At 38.6% G+C, this 9,651-nt stretch overlaps 1 pseudogene; it reads right to left on the bottom strand.

Annotated features, from left to right (window-relative positions):
• Positions 1-4,318: 4,318 nt before the first annotated feature.
• Positions 4,319-4,823, bottom strand: LOC114507617 (annotated as a pseudogene).
• Positions 4,824-9,651: the final 4,828 nt, after the last annotated feature.

The raw sequence follows: 9,651 nt of genomic DNA, 5'->3' as shown, positions 1-9,651 counted from the left end.
ACCCACATATATGCTGTCTACAAGAGACCCACCTCAGAACAAAAGATCTATGTAGGCTGAAAGTGAAGTGATGAAAAAAATATTCCATGCAAACGGACATTAAAAAAAGCTAGGGTAACAATACTTATACTAGACAAAATAGACTTCAAAACAAAGGCCATAACAAGAGACAAAGAAGGTCACTACATAATACTTAAGGGGGTGGTTCAACAAGAGGATGTAACTCCTGTAAACATATATGTACCCAATATAGGTGCACCTAAATACATAAAGAAAATATTGGAGGACTTTAAGAAAAAGATAGCAATACAGTCACTGCAGGTGATTTGAACACCCCATTGTCAATGAATAGATCTTCCAAACAAAAAAATCAAGAAAAATATCGCAGAATCAAACGACACTTTAGATCAAATGGATGTAATTCATATTTATAGAACACTCCAAAGAATCAAAATACACATTCTTCTCAAGTGCACATGGATAATTCTCGAAGATAGACCACATGATAGGACACAAAACAAGCCTTAACAAAGTCAAGAAAATCTAAATCATATCAAGCATCTTCTCAGATCACAATGGCTTAAAACTAGAAACCAATGTAAAACACACACACACCAAAAACAACAACGTGAAAATATTCAAATACATGGAGCTGAATAACATGTTATTTATAATGAATGGGTTAACAATGACATCAAGGAAGAAATTTAAAAGTATCTGGAAACAAATGAATATGAATACACAACAACCCAAAACCTATAAGACACAGCAAAGGCAGTCCTGAGAGGAAGTTAACAGCAATAGAGGCCTACATAAAGAAGATGGAAGAATCTCAAATAAACAATCTCATCTTACATCTAAAAGAACTAGAGGAACAACAACAAACAAAGCCCAGGGCAAGCAGAAGGAAGGAAATAATCAAAATCAGAGCAGAATTAAATGATATAGAAATTACAAGAAAAAATTCAAAGGATGAATGAATCCAGAAGCTGGTTCTTTGAAAAGATAAACAGAATTGACAAACCATTAACCAGACTCAAGAAAAAAGAGACAGGACCCAAATAAATCAGAAGTGAAAGAGAAGTAACAACTGATACCACAGAAATACAAATGGTTGTAAGTAATTACTACGAACAACTATGTGCTAAGAAATTAGACAACCTGGGAAAAATGGATAAATTTATAGAAACATATAGCCTTCCAAAACTGAATCAGGAAGAAGCAGGAAACCTGAAAAAGCTGATAACAACTAGCAAAATTGAAGCAGTAATCAAAAACCTCCCTGCAAACAAAATTCCTGGACCAGATGGCTTCACAGGCAAATTCTACCAAACATTCAAAGAAGAATTAACCCTATCCTTCTCAAACTATCTCAAAAAATTCAAGAAGAGGGAAGACTCCCAAACTGTTTTCATAAGGCTGGTATTATCCTAAGTCCAAAAACCAGGTGAAGATACCACAAAGAAAGAAAATTACAGGCCAATATCTCTAATCAACATAGATGCCAAAGTCCTCAACAAAATCCTAGCTAACTGGTTCCAATAATATATTAAACAGATCATACACCATAATCAAGTGGGATTTATCCCAAGGATACAAGGATGGTACAATATTCATAAATCAGTAAGTGTGATACATCACATGAACAAAATGAAAGACAAAAATCGCATGATCATATCAAAGGATGCAGAAAAAGCATTTGATACAATCCAGCACTTGTTTATGTTAAAAACACTCAGCAAAATGGGAATAGAAGGAGGATTCCTCAACATAATAAATACTATATGTGAAAAACCTACTGCCAACATCATGCTTAATGGTGAAAAAAAGCATTTTCCTTAAGGTCAGGAACAGTACAAGTATGTCTGCTTTCACCACTCTTATTCAACATAGTACTGGAAGTCCTAGCCACAGTGTCAGACAAGTAGAAATAAAGGCACCTAAATTGGAAAGGAGGAAGTAAAATTGTCGTTATTTGCAGGTGACAGGCTAGAAAACCCTGTAGGCTCCACCAAAAAAACTACTTGACCTAGTTAAGTGAATTTGGCAAAGTACCGGGATATAAAGTCAATATTCAAAATCGATGGCATTTTGTACACCAACAGCGAACTATCAGAAAGAGAAACTAAGAAAAAGTCCCATATACTATAGCAGTAAAAATATCAAAAAATAAAGTACCTAGGAATATATTTAACCTAAAAGGTAAAAAAAAAAAAAAAAACCCTATAGTTGGAAAACAGTAGAACACTGAAGAAAGAAATTGATGACAATACAAATAAGTGGAAATATATACCCTGTTCATGGATTGTAACAATTAACATCATTAAAATGTCCACATTCCCTAAAGCAATGTATAGATTTAATGAAATTCCTATTAAAATACCAATGGCATGTTTCACTTATTCACTATATTTCACTTATTCACTATAACAAATACTTCAGAAATTTACATGGAACCAAAAAAAGACCCTGAATAGCCATAACAATCTTCAGAAAGAAGAACAAATTTGAAGGGATCACAACACCTGATATCAAAGTATACTACAAGGCCACAATAATTAAAACAGTCTGGTACTAGCATAAGAACAGATACATAGATTAATGGAACATAATAGAAAGTCCAGAAATAAACCCATGTCTCTATGCTCAATATTTTATAAAGGGGGCATGAGCATACAATGGAGTAAAATAGCCTCTTCAAAAAATGGTGTTGAGAAAAAGGTATAGGGAACAAGTAGCATAAATGGTAGGTACAAAACAGACAGGGGGAGGTTAAGAATAGTATAGGAAATATAGAAGCCAAAGAACTTACATGTATGACCCATAGACATGAGCTAATTGGGGTGATGTGAGTGGGAAGGGGTGTGCAGGGTGGAGGGGAATGAAGGGGTAAAAATGTGACAACTGTAATAGCATAATCAATAAAATATATTTTTAAAAATCTCCTCACCTAAGGAAAAAATACACTAAAATTTTGATAGCAATTCCCCTCTTATTAAAAAAAAATGGTGTTGGGAGAACTGGACGGGTACATGCAAAAAAATGAAACTAGGTCACCAACTTACATCATATACCAGAATAAACTCAAAATAGATAAGACTTAAATATAAGTCATGACACCATAGCAGATAATTTAAGCAGTAAAATTTCAGATATCTCACATAGCAATATTTTTACTGATAGATCTCCTAGAACAAGAGAAATAAAGAGGAAAAAAACAAATGGGACTACATCAAATTAAAAAGCTTCTGCATGGTTAAAGAAACCATCAGCAAAACAAAAATGAAACTAACTGCATGGGAGAATGTATTTGTCAATGATATATCAGACAAGGGTCTAATGTCCAAAATATATAAACAACTCACAAGGCTCAACACCAAACCACCCAATTAAAAAATGGGCAAAGGACCTGAATAAACACTTCTCCAAACAGGACATACAAATAGCCCATATAAATATTTTTTTAAAAAGCTTAATATCACTAGCCATCAGAGAGATGCAAATTAAAACCACAATGAGATATCACTTCACACCTGTCAGAATGGCTATGATTAATGAATCAACAAACAACAAGTGCTGGCAAGGATGTGGAGGAAAGGGAATCCTAGAGTACTACTGTTGGTGGGAATGCAGACTGGTGCAACCACTGTGGAAAACAGTATGAAATTTTCTCAGAAAATTAAAAATGGAACTTCCCTTTGACCCAGTGATTCCATGGCTGGGAATATACCCTAAGAATCCCAAAACACCAATTTAAAAGAACTTATGCACCCAATGGTAATAACAGCACTATTTACAGTAGCCAAGTTTTGGTTTTGGAAACACCCTAAAGGCCCATCAGTAGATGAATGGATCAGAAAACTGTGGTAAATTTGCACAATGGAATACTATGCAACAGAAAGAAAGGGGAAGGAATTCCTACCTTTTGAGATAGCATGGATGGAATTGGAGACTCTTATGCTAAGTGAAACAAGCCAGTTGGTAAAAGACAAGTGTCATATGATCTCACCTATGAACAAAAGGAACCTAATGAACAATATAAACTAACAAGCAAAACAGAATCACAGACATGGAAACAGGGAAAAGACTGACAGCTGCAAGAGGAAAGTGAGGAGGGGGTGAATGATGGAAAAAAGGGGAAGGGATTAATTAAAGAACATGTATGAAAGACCCATGGACATGGACAACAGTGTGGAGAAGGACTGTGGGAGTCGGGGATGGGCTGGACAGTTGAGAGCAGATGGGGAAAAATTGGGACAACTGTAATAGAATAAACAATAAAAAATAGAAATAAAAAAGAAAGGAACAGTAATTTGAAGTTTATACCAGCTGTAATGCAGGTTATTCTGACTTTAAGGCAGCATCACATGGCATATTTCTGAGTCCATTCCTGATATATTCTCTCGTATTTATCCTTGTCTGTTTTATAGGTCCATGCAATCTCTCACACTAAGGGGTCATCTGGGTTTGGATCAAAAAGCAGTGAGAAAATGGATAAAGGAGCTTTAAAAATAGTTAAAGCAGGAGAATACCGTGACCTTAGAATATCGAGACAAATGATGCCATTACAGTTAATATTTGGATGATAAATTCTTGTAAATGCAATCTTAGGTAGTTTAAAGGGGTAGTCTGTAGGAAAATAAATAGTAAAAAAAATACACTGCCTTGATATGGGCTGTCATTAGGTCCCATAATTGTGACTTGCCGATGAAACCTATCATCCCCAAGTGGACCTACAGAACATTGTGCTGGAGGGTCACGAGCCAAATCACTAAGTTCCTCATGAATGCATTCCAGTGCCATAGTCTGTGCTTTTTGCATCTGGCTCCTCTCTATCTTGGTTCCTGCTCAAATGTCCATCCGGCCCAAACTCTTCCTTATCCCAAGGGCAGGGAAGGATGGTCTTTTTGTCAGGCACTGAGGGGCCAGCGTCTTCCTCAAGTTGGGACCTTGGCCTTGGCCTTCTCCCTGAGTGGCAGCTGGTGCCTCTCTAGCCTCTTACATTTAACTTTTCCATTCAAATTACTGCGTGGTTTCTTCCCCCAATTAGACCCTGACTGACACATTTGCCAATCTTGGGTTCATTCTCTTTTTCTACCCACTCAACTACCAGCTTTATCCAGCCTTATCAAGCCTAGATAAATGCAATATTCTTATAATATATGTTGATCTTCAAGTCTTTAGATAGGGCTCCCTCTCATGTGTCTTTCATGGTAACATCAGATCACTGCCTCTAAAATGCTGTTAATCTAATCATGCCAGTGCTCGCTTTAAAAGCCCCCTTCTGGCCACACTACCTTAAATACAAGTCTGAACTCCTAAGTATGGGACACAGGCCTTCTATGTTCTCTTGTCCTTCTTAACTCACCTTAACAAATTGCTTGCCTTGCCTCCTTTCTCTCCCCCTTTCTTCTGCACTTTATGCACAGTGAAAATCTGAAGGGCCTTGAATGGTTGGATTATTTCTCTGTCTTCTTCCAACCATCATTGAATTGCTCCCTGTGCATATAATTCTTTCTCTGATTCCTGCCTGTGGTGAATATCTACCTTATTTATTCCTCAAGACTCAATTCAAGGATTCATCCTCATTTATCTCTTGGAATGGAACATTTCTTCAAGTACAGGAACCACATTTTACTTGTCTTGAATTCCAAATCCTTTCCCAAAGTGCCTACTAAATACATATGTGTTGAATGTTGAATGAATGGATGAATTTTTATAAATGCAATCAGTCTGGGTATATGCTGTGAGGTTCAGTTACTTTCAGATATCTAAGAAATAGCTAAGGACACAGGAGGGGATTATTATTCCAAGACAGTTTCAATTCTCCATGAGAAGACATGAGGAGGGTACAGGGTTTCAAGTGCCGAGTTCAGCTGGCTCCTCTATACTATAAGTTGGGTGTTCTTGTGTAAACCACTCTGAGCATGATGCTTTAATGTCACAATTAGTATCCCAATCAGAAACAGAAGGTATCTTCAGCTTGGATTTTGAACAAAATTAATTAATGGAGTCTTTATACAGATATGGCAAGGGTTAAGAAAACCAACAGTGGGTGGTGGGCAATTAGCAACTAGCAACAGTTCCCACCTAGTCAGTCCCGAAGGGGCACGCAGAGAAAACAGTGTTCCTGGAGCCTGTTGTGAACTAGAGCCAACAAGAGAGGCTTCCTGAGAGGAAGTGCAGACTCAGAGACAGAGTTACTACCAGCACAAAGCAGCAAGGGGGTAGGGGAAGAAGGACCCTGAGCTCTTTCTCCTTCTGTCCTTCAGCTCCTGCAGGCACATTCCCTTGACTAAGCCCATCTCGGAGCTAGAGGCGAGGGGGTGATTCCATCTGGAGAGTCAGCCCCATCCTCCTCCACGCACAGAGCAGGGTGGATTGAGGCAGAGAGAGTGCAAGGGAGCAAACAGCAAACTCTGTGTTTGGTGGGGGCCAAATACATATGAAAGTAATAGTCAAGTTATAACCTTTCTGCAAGAAAGAATATTTCCCAAATTTAACATCATTATAAAATACCAAATAATTTATAGTTTATTTTCCTCTAAAAGGGATTCTTGGAACAAACATGGGAAAGGATTATTCATCTTCAGCCTGTGGTTGGATAGCTTTCTTGGTTACAGCACGGTGTGGATGAGGTCAAATGAAAAGGTTCAGTCACGTGAGCACCAGTGTTACTCAGACACAGGCTACAGTCCAGGCCTGGCCCTGCGTCCTGCCTTTGTCACTACTCCCCACATAATTTGTGTGGTGTGTGTCCTACAGTAGGTATATGTTAGATGTGAGGTCCTCCAGCATTAGAAACAATCTTGATGCAGTGTTTTTAAAAGGTTATATAAGCCAGTCCTTGTAATTATCCCAAACCATCCAAACACCCAAGTATTGTACTTCCTACAATAAATGCAAAGAACAATGCTTCTCAGAGAGTGTCAGGGGGTAAGTCTGGGGCATGATTTGAGGAACACCCCAAGAAACCTTTCCCAAAAGGATCTACCCTACTCTTTGTCCCCACGTTCTAATGTGAGAATTCCCAACAATTATCAATCCTCTTTTGGGTCATTTGCAATTGTTTTGGAAGTTCCTTCCTAAAATAGACATAAGGTACTTAGGTTGGTGGCAAATTTGCATGTAGTCTAGTTTCATTTATCAGATCAGCTAGATCACTTGTTCACTCATTCAACAAGTTTTTGCTGATAGCTTACTTTGTGCCAATCGCTGTCCTAGGTCATTTACACAAACCAAGAACAGCACAATGAAATAGGTTATTCAGTGAGGGAGAAGGGTGGGAAGATATCACAAAATGTCTAGAGCTAGGGGCCTTACCAGCAAGGACAGGACATATGTGCCTGGTTAGTCTAATTAGGAACTGGAGAGAAAGCTACAGGATTGTAGCTAAATATAAATAATGTGAGCTCGGACACAGAGGCTGCTGTCAGGGTCTTTGGACAGAAGGCGGCCCGCCCCCTATACTCATGGGGAATGTCCCCATAAAGGAAGTGCAGTAGAGCGATGTTCCTGTGAATGCTTCAGGCCAAGAAAGCTCTGAGTCCCAGCCACGATGGAGGCATAGGTCAAAACCCTTTGCTTCCTCACACAACCAAAAGGAGGATAACAACCAATCTAAAATCAATAAACAACCAAAAGCGCCTGAAAATCAAACTACATGGAACTCCGACAACCAAGGTATTAAAGAAAAAAATTAACCAGAACAACCACACGTGGGCCAACTCAGAAAATTTGCAGTGATGTAGCAGACAGTAGGGGCGGGCTGGCTGCTGAGCTCAGTGGGCTGCATGGGAGGGGATGACTGAAGGGGAAACTGAGACTCAGAGCTGACTGTGGGCTACAGCTAGGGTTGCTCTGGTGGGAAATACTCCCAGTCTCACACTAAAGTTCGTGGGAAAGTGCGCTAGAGACAAGCAGGTGAGCCGCACTGTTCCCCCTCAGGCCCCTCCCCCATAGGCAGCACCACAGCACAGCAACGAGGGTTGCTGTGCCTGGGTGAATATCTAAGGCCCTTCCCTCTTACAACATAATCAGCTGATCCAAGACAAAGAAATAGGGCCCAAATGAAAGAACAGAGCAAAACCTCAGGAAGAGAACTAAGCAAGGAAGGAGATTGCCAACCTATCTGATGGAGAATTTAAAGCCCTGGTAATCAAAACACTCACATACCTGATTGAGCTTGGTTGAAAAATGAAAAACCAAATGAATGATACCCGAAATGAAATAAAGCAAAATATTCAAGGAACCAGCTCTGACAGGAAGGAAACCATGACTCAAAGCAACGATTTGGAACAAAAGGAAAAAAATAAACATCCAACACGAGCAGAATGAAGAAACAAGAATTCAAAAAAGTGAAGAGAGCCTTAAAAACCTCTGAGACAACTTGAAACATTCCAATATCTGAATTATAGGGGTGCCAGATGGAGAAGAACAACAATAAGAAATTGAAAACTTATTTGAACAAATAATAAAGGAAAATTTCCCCAATCTGGCAAGCAAATAGACTTCCAGGAAGTCCAGAGAACCCAGAGAGTACTGAAAAAGTTGGACCCAAAGAGGAACACACCGAGGTACATCATCATTAAGTTACCCAAGATTAAAGATAAACAGAGAATCTTAAAAGCAGCAAGAGGAAAGGAGAGAGTTACCTACAAAGGGGTGCCCATTAGACTATCAGCTGATTTCTCAAAAGAAACCTTGCAGGCAAGAAGGGTCTGAAAAGAAGTATTTGAAGTAATGAAAGGCAAGGACCTATATCTAAGATTGCTCTATCCAGCAAAGCTATCATTTAGAATGGATGGACAGATAAAGTGCTTCCCAGATAAGGCCAAGTTAAAGGAGTTTATCACCACCAACCCATTATTATATAAAATATTAAAGGGACTTATCTAAGAAAAGAAGATAAAAATATGAACAATAAAATGACAACAAACTCACAACTATCAACAAATGAACCTAAAAGAAAAGAAAAACAACGAAAAAAAAAAAACTAAGCAAACAACCAGAATAGGAACAGAATCAGAGAAATGGACATCACACAGAAGGAGTTCAGTGGGGAGAGGGAAGGGAGGAATGCGGGGGAAAGGTACAGGGAAGAAGCATAATTAGTAGGCATAAAATAGATGGGGAAAGATAAAAAGTGGTATAGGAAACAGCAGACTCAAAGAACTTACATGTACAACCCATGCACATGAACTAAAGGAGGGTGGGGAATGATGGAGGGTTGGGGTGGCAGGGTGGAGGGGAGATAAAAGGGGGGAAAGTGGAAAAACTGTAATAGCATAATCAATAAAAAATACTTTAAAAAATAATGTGAGCTTGGTTTGGCTAAGAGACATGTTGGAAGATATTGCATAAATTATAATTACACTCACAATTATGTAAGCACTTATTATGTTCCCAAAAGGATGTCAATATGTTAGATATTTCTTTAATTCTTTTCTTACACTGAAGGTATTGTGATGCCCATTCTTTTGATGAGAAAATTGAGATTCTGAAAGGATGTGGTTCACCATACACAAGCAGCTATAAGATGGCAGAGTCAGGAATCCAGCCTAATTCTGTCTTCAGAGTCTGCACTCTTTCCCTTCTGTAACATCCTCTTCCTGTGGGCTTGAATTAGTAGAACATTTTCACCTAATATTT

The sequence above is a fragment of the Phyllostomus discolor genome, chromosome 3, assembly GCF_004126475.2.
Source record: "Phyllostomus discolor isolate MPI-MPIP mPhyDis1 chromosome 3, mPhyDis1.pri.v3, whole genome shotgun sequence".
NCBI lineage: Eukaryota > Metazoa > Chordata > Mammalia > Chiroptera > Phyllostomidae > Phyllostomus > Phyllostomus discolor.
Note: the sequence above shows the minus strand (reverse complement) of the source record. Positions and strands in the feature narration are given on the sequence as shown.